Source organism: Pogoniulus pusillus, chromosome 15, assembly GCF_015220805.1.
Source record: "Pogoniulus pusillus isolate bPogPus1 chromosome 15, bPogPus1.pri, whole genome shotgun sequence".
In the NCBI taxonomy this organism is placed as follows: domain Eukaryota; kingdom Metazoa; phylum Chordata; class Aves; order Piciformes; family Lybiidae; genus Pogoniulus; species Pogoniulus pusillus.
The window spans coordinates 2,432,729-2,439,523 of NC_087278.1; positions in this window are offsets into that span (position 1 = coordinate 2,432,729).

Consider the following 6,795-nt stretch of genomic DNA (forward strand, 5'->3'; position numbering starts at 1 on the left):
CAAGCTCAAAAAAAAAAACTCTTCCAAGATGCATCCAGCAGGGAGTTTGTGCCTCTGACTTACTGAAATTCTGAGTTCTAGGCAACTTGGCTTTTTCTTCTCCTCACTGCTTCAGTGTTTGAAGGGGACCTACAGGAAGGCTGGGGAAGAACTGCTTAGAAGGGCTTGTGGTGAAAGGACAAGGGGCAATGCTTTGCAACTGGAGCAGGGAGGATTTAGGTTAGACACCAGGAAATTCTGCTCCATGAGGGTGGTGAAAGATCCCAGAGATGTGGTTGAGGCCTCATCAAGATCAGACTGGATGTGGCCCTGGGCAGCCTGGAGATGCCTCTGCTGACTGCAGGAGGTTGGACAAGATGACTTTTGAAGGTCCCTTCCAACCCAGTGCAATCTGTGACTATTATTTGTGCTGTAAGAGGTAGCCAAAGTTGCCATCCCAAGGCCATTTCCATTCTCTGACCATTTCTTCATCTGCATTAGTCACCAGAAGCCCTGCCTGCTGATGAAACAGCTCTATTACAGTGGAAGCAGGCAGAAGCACCAAACCTGTTTTTCCTGGTGCCTCTCTGTAAAATCTGAGCAACTCAAGAAGCTCCCTTTGATCTGTGAGTCTTTAATTAAAAAGTCACTTTGCATATCCACTCCTTCAGTGAGCTTTCAGTGGGTGCTGCAGGTCTGTAATGCAGACCACAGCCACATTCTCGTTTTAGTGATCCAGATTAAGCTGGTGTCAAATGGTGCCATTGTAATGCCATTTCCAAGCAAGAGCACATTGAAGAGAGGTGATTCTGCCTCTGCTCTGCTCTTCTGAGACCTCACCTGGAGTGGGCTACAAGCTGTGGGGAGGGGCACTTTTTACAAGGGCTTGTAGTGATAGAATCATAGAATCAAGCAGGTAGGAAGAGACCTCCAAGCTCATCCAGCCCAACCTAGCACCCAGCCTTGGCCAGTCAACCAGACCATGATGACACCAAGCTGTGTGGTGCAGCAGCCAGGCTGGAGGGCAGGGATCCATCCAGAGGGACCTGGACAGGCTGCAGAGGTGGGCACAAGCCAACCTCAGGAGGTTGAGCAGGACCAAGTGCAAGGTCCTGCAGCTGGGTCAGGGCAATGCCAAGGCACAACTCCAAGCTGGGCAGTGCCAGGCTGGAGAGCAGCCCTGAGGAGAGGCACTTGGGGGTGCTGCTGAAGGGGAAGCTCAACAGGAGCCAGCAGTATGCACTTGCAGCCCAGAAAGCCAAGCAGAGCCTGGGCTGCAGCAGCAGCAGTGTGGCCAGCAGGGCCAGGGAGGGGATTCTCCCCTCTCTGCTCTGCTGAGACCCCGCCTGGAGTCCTGCATCCAGTTCTGGAGCCCCTGGGACAAGAGGGCTGTGGAGATGCTGGAGAGTGTCCAGAGCAGGGCCAGGAGGATGCTCAGAGGCTGCAGCAGCTCTGCTGTGAGCACAGCCTGAAAGAGTTGGGGCTGTGCAGGCTGGAGCAGAGGAGGCTCCCAGGGGACCTTCTTGTGGCCTTCCAGGATCTGAAGGGGGCTACAAAAGAGCTGGGGAGGGACTTTTGAGGCTGTGAGGGAGTGGCAGGAGTGGGGGGAATGGAGCCAAGCTGGAGGTGGGGAGAGTCAGCCTGGATGTTAGGAACAAGTTGTTGAGCAGGAGAGTGGTGAGAGGCTGGGATGGGTTGCCCAGGGAGGTGGTTGAGGCCCCATCCTTTCCTACCCTGAGTGATTCTATGATTCTATATGTTATGAGGTGGAGATCCCTGAGACAGAAAAGAGGCTGCCTGAGCACAAGAGCTAAAGGTCCAATCAATACTCTTGCAAACTTAATACCTCAGACACATCAAGAGCAAGGCACGGAGACATCAAGAACAGGACACATCAGAAGTGCTGTTGCTTTGTTACCAGCAGAGGAAAGTGGATCCCACACTTTGAGCAGATAACAAAGCAGGCATCATTGCCCTCAGTGCCTATACCTTTGTCTATGGAGCTCCAAAAACACCACACTGGGAGTCTCTGCAGCACTTTTAACCTTCACCAGGCAGGGAATCTCAGTTCTGCAGTCCTGGTGGCACCTGACCAACTTGGTGGCCAAGATCAGGAAGAAATTGCATAAATGGCTTTTTTTTCCCCCTCACCTCCCCCATGTGTCAATGTTCTTAAAGGAATCCAAGCAGAGGTGCAGAGTAAGCAGTTCTTGCCCTCAGCACATCAAATTTGTCCACATTTTAGGCAGAGCTGGTTTCATGCCTTGTGAAGAGCTTTTCAGTGAGTGCATTGATGCTCCCAGCCAAAGTTAGTGAGTCAAACATATGTGAGCAGAGGGTTTCCAGTAGGGTAAACCTTAAAAGGATAGCCCAAAGCAGTTAATTCACCTTGTGTTGTGCTAGACAGAAAGGGGGGGGGAGCTGTAGAGGCTGTGTGGAAAACCTTGCTGGCAGATGATCAGAGTAATCAGGACCACCAGATGGTATAGCCAAAAAGCAGCAGGGGCTTATTGCTTAACAGCTACTCCATTCTGAGCTGACCCAGGGGGTTGTGAATTCAGGCATTCAGAGCCAGCTGTTCAGGTGCTGCAGAATTCTAAGCACCTCTGCTAAGCTCCAGCCATCCAGGCCAGCTGCCTGCTCCCCTTACCTCTTTCCTCACAAAGCCTCAGAGGGTGGCTGAGATTGGGAAGGGACCTGAGAGATCAACTTCCCTGCCATGCACAGGGACACCTCTCAGCTAAACTCAGCTGCTCAGGGCTTCATCCAACCCAGCCTTCAAAACTCCCAAGGAGTTTTGCTTATCCTCCTTGAGCAACCTACTCCAGAGTCTCACCACCCTCAGACTGAAAAACTTCTTCCTAAGATCCAGTTTAGATCTACTCTCCCTCAGCTTCAAACCATTTCCTTTTGTCCTGTCTGTAGACACCTTCATAAAAAGTCCCTCTGCAGCCTTCCTGCAGGATCCCTTCAGCTGTTGGCAGGCAGCTCTAAGGTCCCCCTGGAGCCTTCTCTTCTCCAGGCTGAATACCTCAGCTCCCTCAGCCTGTCCTCAGAGCAGAACTCCTCCAGCCCTTGGATCATCTTTGTGGCCTACTCTAGACTCACTCCAGCAGCTCAGTGTCCTTCTTCTGGTGAGTACACCAGCACTGGAGGCAGGATTGGAGATGAGGTCTTAGCAGAGCAGAACCCAGGGGCAGAATCCTCTCTCTTGCCCTGCTGCCCACACTCCTCTGGCTGCAGCCCAGCACGCAGCTGCCCGCAGGGCTGCATGAGGGCACTGCAGACTCCTGTTGAGCTTCTCCTCAATCAACAGCCCCAAGACTCTTTCTTCAGCAGTGCTTTCAACCCATTCTGCACCCAGCCTGGATTTTTTCCACAGGTGAGCCGTTGGATGTGAGCAAGAAGCTGGAAGTGATGGGTGAGTGACCAACATCGTTTTACACAACAGGAGCTAGACAGGAAGCAAGCAGAGTGCAGTGCTTGTGATCACACCTGCAAGGGCGAGTCAGCTCACTAAACATAACTCCATTGGTTTAGTGTTTGTTTTCAAGAGCATGACTGCAGTGCCCTTTAGAGAGCTGGAAGTGGTTTGACCCCAACCTGTGGTTCTGCACTGAGGATTTAGTGCCACTTGCTGAACGAGATGCTCTGGGTGCAAGTGATGTTTGCTGGCGCAATGTGTTGTGACTCTTATCGCTCACCTTGAAAGAGGAGACCAAAAATGCTTTGATAAATGGTTTGAAACATTGCCCAGTTTCACTGGCTTTGTTCTTCTAAGTGTTTGCACCTCTTGCTTCAGCTGCAAAGCTGTTTCATCATGCCCTGAAACAATGCTTTGCAGGGAGCTGCAGTGTAAGAAGCTGTAAAGTGGAGCGTGTTGGATGATCTCAGAGGTCTCTTCCAAGCTGGTTGATTCTATGGTTCTGTGTTGGCCTACCCAGCCCACAGAGTGTTCATCTGTGAAGATCAACACTCCCTTTTTCAGCAGAACAACACATTGACATAGCACAGCCTCACCTTTCCTTCCCAGAGATGTGTTTGGTGTGCTGTCTCAGGTGTTCTTTCCTTTGGTATGCAGACTGGCAGAGGAAAGCTTTCCTAGTCCTGTTCTTTTCTGATGGCAGTGGTTTCACAGTTGGAACCTGGAGCACCACTCTTAACCTCCTCTCAGGCCTGGTTTCTCCTGGATCTCACCTTTTTGTATGCCAGTACCTTCTGGTGCCATTTACAGTTATTAACCCCCTCAGTGAGCTCTCTCTAGCTACAGCTGCCACGTTCACAAGTGCCTGAGGGAAACCAGTCTCATATCTAGCAAGGAGCTGCAACTTATCTCCAAGCTCCTGTAACGTGCTGACAGCCACAGACTTACTCAACACGTTCACTGGTGAGTCCTTACCAGCCTGTGGGATCAAAGATGTTTGGGCTGGAGTCCTTCATAGTGGTTTTCCATAAGGAATGACACTTGTTGCAAAACCAGATATTTTTCCTGTTGTATCATCACTGAAGAAACCACCTTCATGCCTTTGTGTGTGCTCACCTGTCCAGATGACACTCCTGCCTTCAGCAGGGCTGAGCAGGGAAAAACAAAGCTGCAGACTTAAGTGAGAGTAATAACAGTTAAAGAGCACAGAAAAGAGGTCCGTTAGCTCTGCTGCCTCATCTGTGGACAGGCTGGCAGTGCCCTTGTCCTGTCCATGGACACTCTTGTACAAAAGTCCCTCTCCAGCCTTCCTGTGGGATCCTTTCAGCTATTGGAAGGCAGTTATAAGGTCCCCCCAGAGCCTTCTCTAGGCTGAGCACCTCCAGTTCCCTCAGCCTGTCCTCATTGCATTGGTGCTTCAGCCCTTGGATCATCTTTGTGACCCCTCTGGCCTCACTCCAGCAGCTCTGTGTCCTCCTCCTGCTGGGGACAGCAGAATTGGATGCAGTTTTTGAGGTGGGGTGTCAGCAGAGCAGAGTTAAGGGGGAGAATCCCCTCTCTTGATCTGTTGGCCACACTCCTTCTGATGCATCCCAGGATAGGGTTGGCCATCTGGGCCCAACCCAGCAATATGCTGTTGTTCAGTCTGTGCCAAAACAGCAGAAGAAGGGTGTGTGGCATCCTTTAACTAACTGCTCAAGGTTTGTATGATAGATATATTAAGCTCATCAAATGCTGGCAGCAGAAATGAACATTAGGTGCTGCACCTCAAGGAGCTGTGGCTAGGTACAGGACACTGTCACCTTTCCACTCTGTCCATGCTGCATGGCAGGGTGCCAGTTCTGCTCTTGTGCCTCTCTCATCTCTCTCATTCTGCCTTGGCCACATCTGCCTTTGGGACTCCTTTTTGTGTCTTGGCCTGAAAAATTAGTTGTCAGAAACTTCCCTGCTTCCAGGGCTGCATATCACAGAAATATCAGCAGTGGATTACATTCTGCATGTGGATCTCCTCTCTTCAAAGCGAGTTTAAGGATGTCAGGAGGCAATAAACACTGATTTGGGTATTTCACAGCATGCATAGAATTGTGGAATCAACCAGGCTGGAAGAGAGCTCCAAGATCATCCAGTCCAACCTAGCACCCAGCCTTAGCCAGTCAACCAGACCATGGCACTAAGTGCCTTATCCAGTCTTCTTCCTCCACATCCAGCCTTTAGGCCTGATGTTAAGCCTCCAGTCATAAAAACTGACTACAGTGGATTTTTTAGAGCTGAATAAGGACTTTGAGTTTGGCCTCAAGCTAGGAGAAAGTATTATAGAATCATAGAATGGTTTAGGCTGGAAAGGACCTCAAGGATCATCCAGTTCCAACCTCCTGCCATAGGCATCATAAACACATAAATAATGGCATCAGTCCCAGAAATACCAACAGAAACAAATGAAAACATCCCTCTCTTCAGCTCTTCTTGGCCACTCCCTAGTTTTTCCTCCCTCTCTTCCCAGGATTAAACTGCACATCATTCCTTGACACTTAAACACAGCTTGAAAAGAAAACACAAAAGAAAACATAACCTAATCTGAAAGAAGAAGAAAGGGCAAAGGAATCATGGAATCTTTCCAGTGAGGGTGGTGAGACACTGGCACAGGTTGCCCAGGGAGGTTGTGGCTGCTTCCACCCTAGAGGTGTTTAAGGCCAGGTTGGATGGGGTCTTGTGCAACCTGCTGTAGTGAGGGGTTTCTCTGCCTACAACAGGAGCTGGATGATCCTTGAGGTCTTTTCCAACCTAGACCATTCTATTCTATCCTAATCCTTATCCTGAAGTTCCTAACTTCTTTTGCTAGGAAAACAGTGCAGTGGGAGCTGCCTCCTTGGAAGAAAAAGCAGAGGTGAGTCTCTGTGTTGTCTTTCACAAAAGGGTTTCAAGCCCTGCTGCTTAGTGACCAGATGTTTTGGACTGCATTCAGCCCTTCCCTTATCTCCCCACCCACTGCCTGCCTTTTTTTTCCAAGAGGCTGGTTGAGAGAAAAAAAAAAGGGAGGAAAAAAGCCACTGTGAGAAAAAGGGAAAAAAAACAAACCCAAACCAGTATTTTTCTGCACCTAAAAATGGTGCTCACATGCCTGTTCTGGCCTGTTTGATGCTGTCTTCTCATCGTGCTGCCTAGCACAGCATGAAATTGGAAACTGCAGCAGCATTTGTGAATAGGAGGTGCAGTAAATGCTAGAGCAGCTGGCTGGAAACAGCAGAAGGACAAAAAGGGCTGAGCTGGTAAGGGCAAGCTACAGGATGGAGCTCAGTGTCTGATGAACACAGCTAAGAGAGCACTCCTGGATGCAGCAACAGCGCTGCAAGTGCAGCATCACCTTAAACTGTGGAGACACATTTGTTAACAGC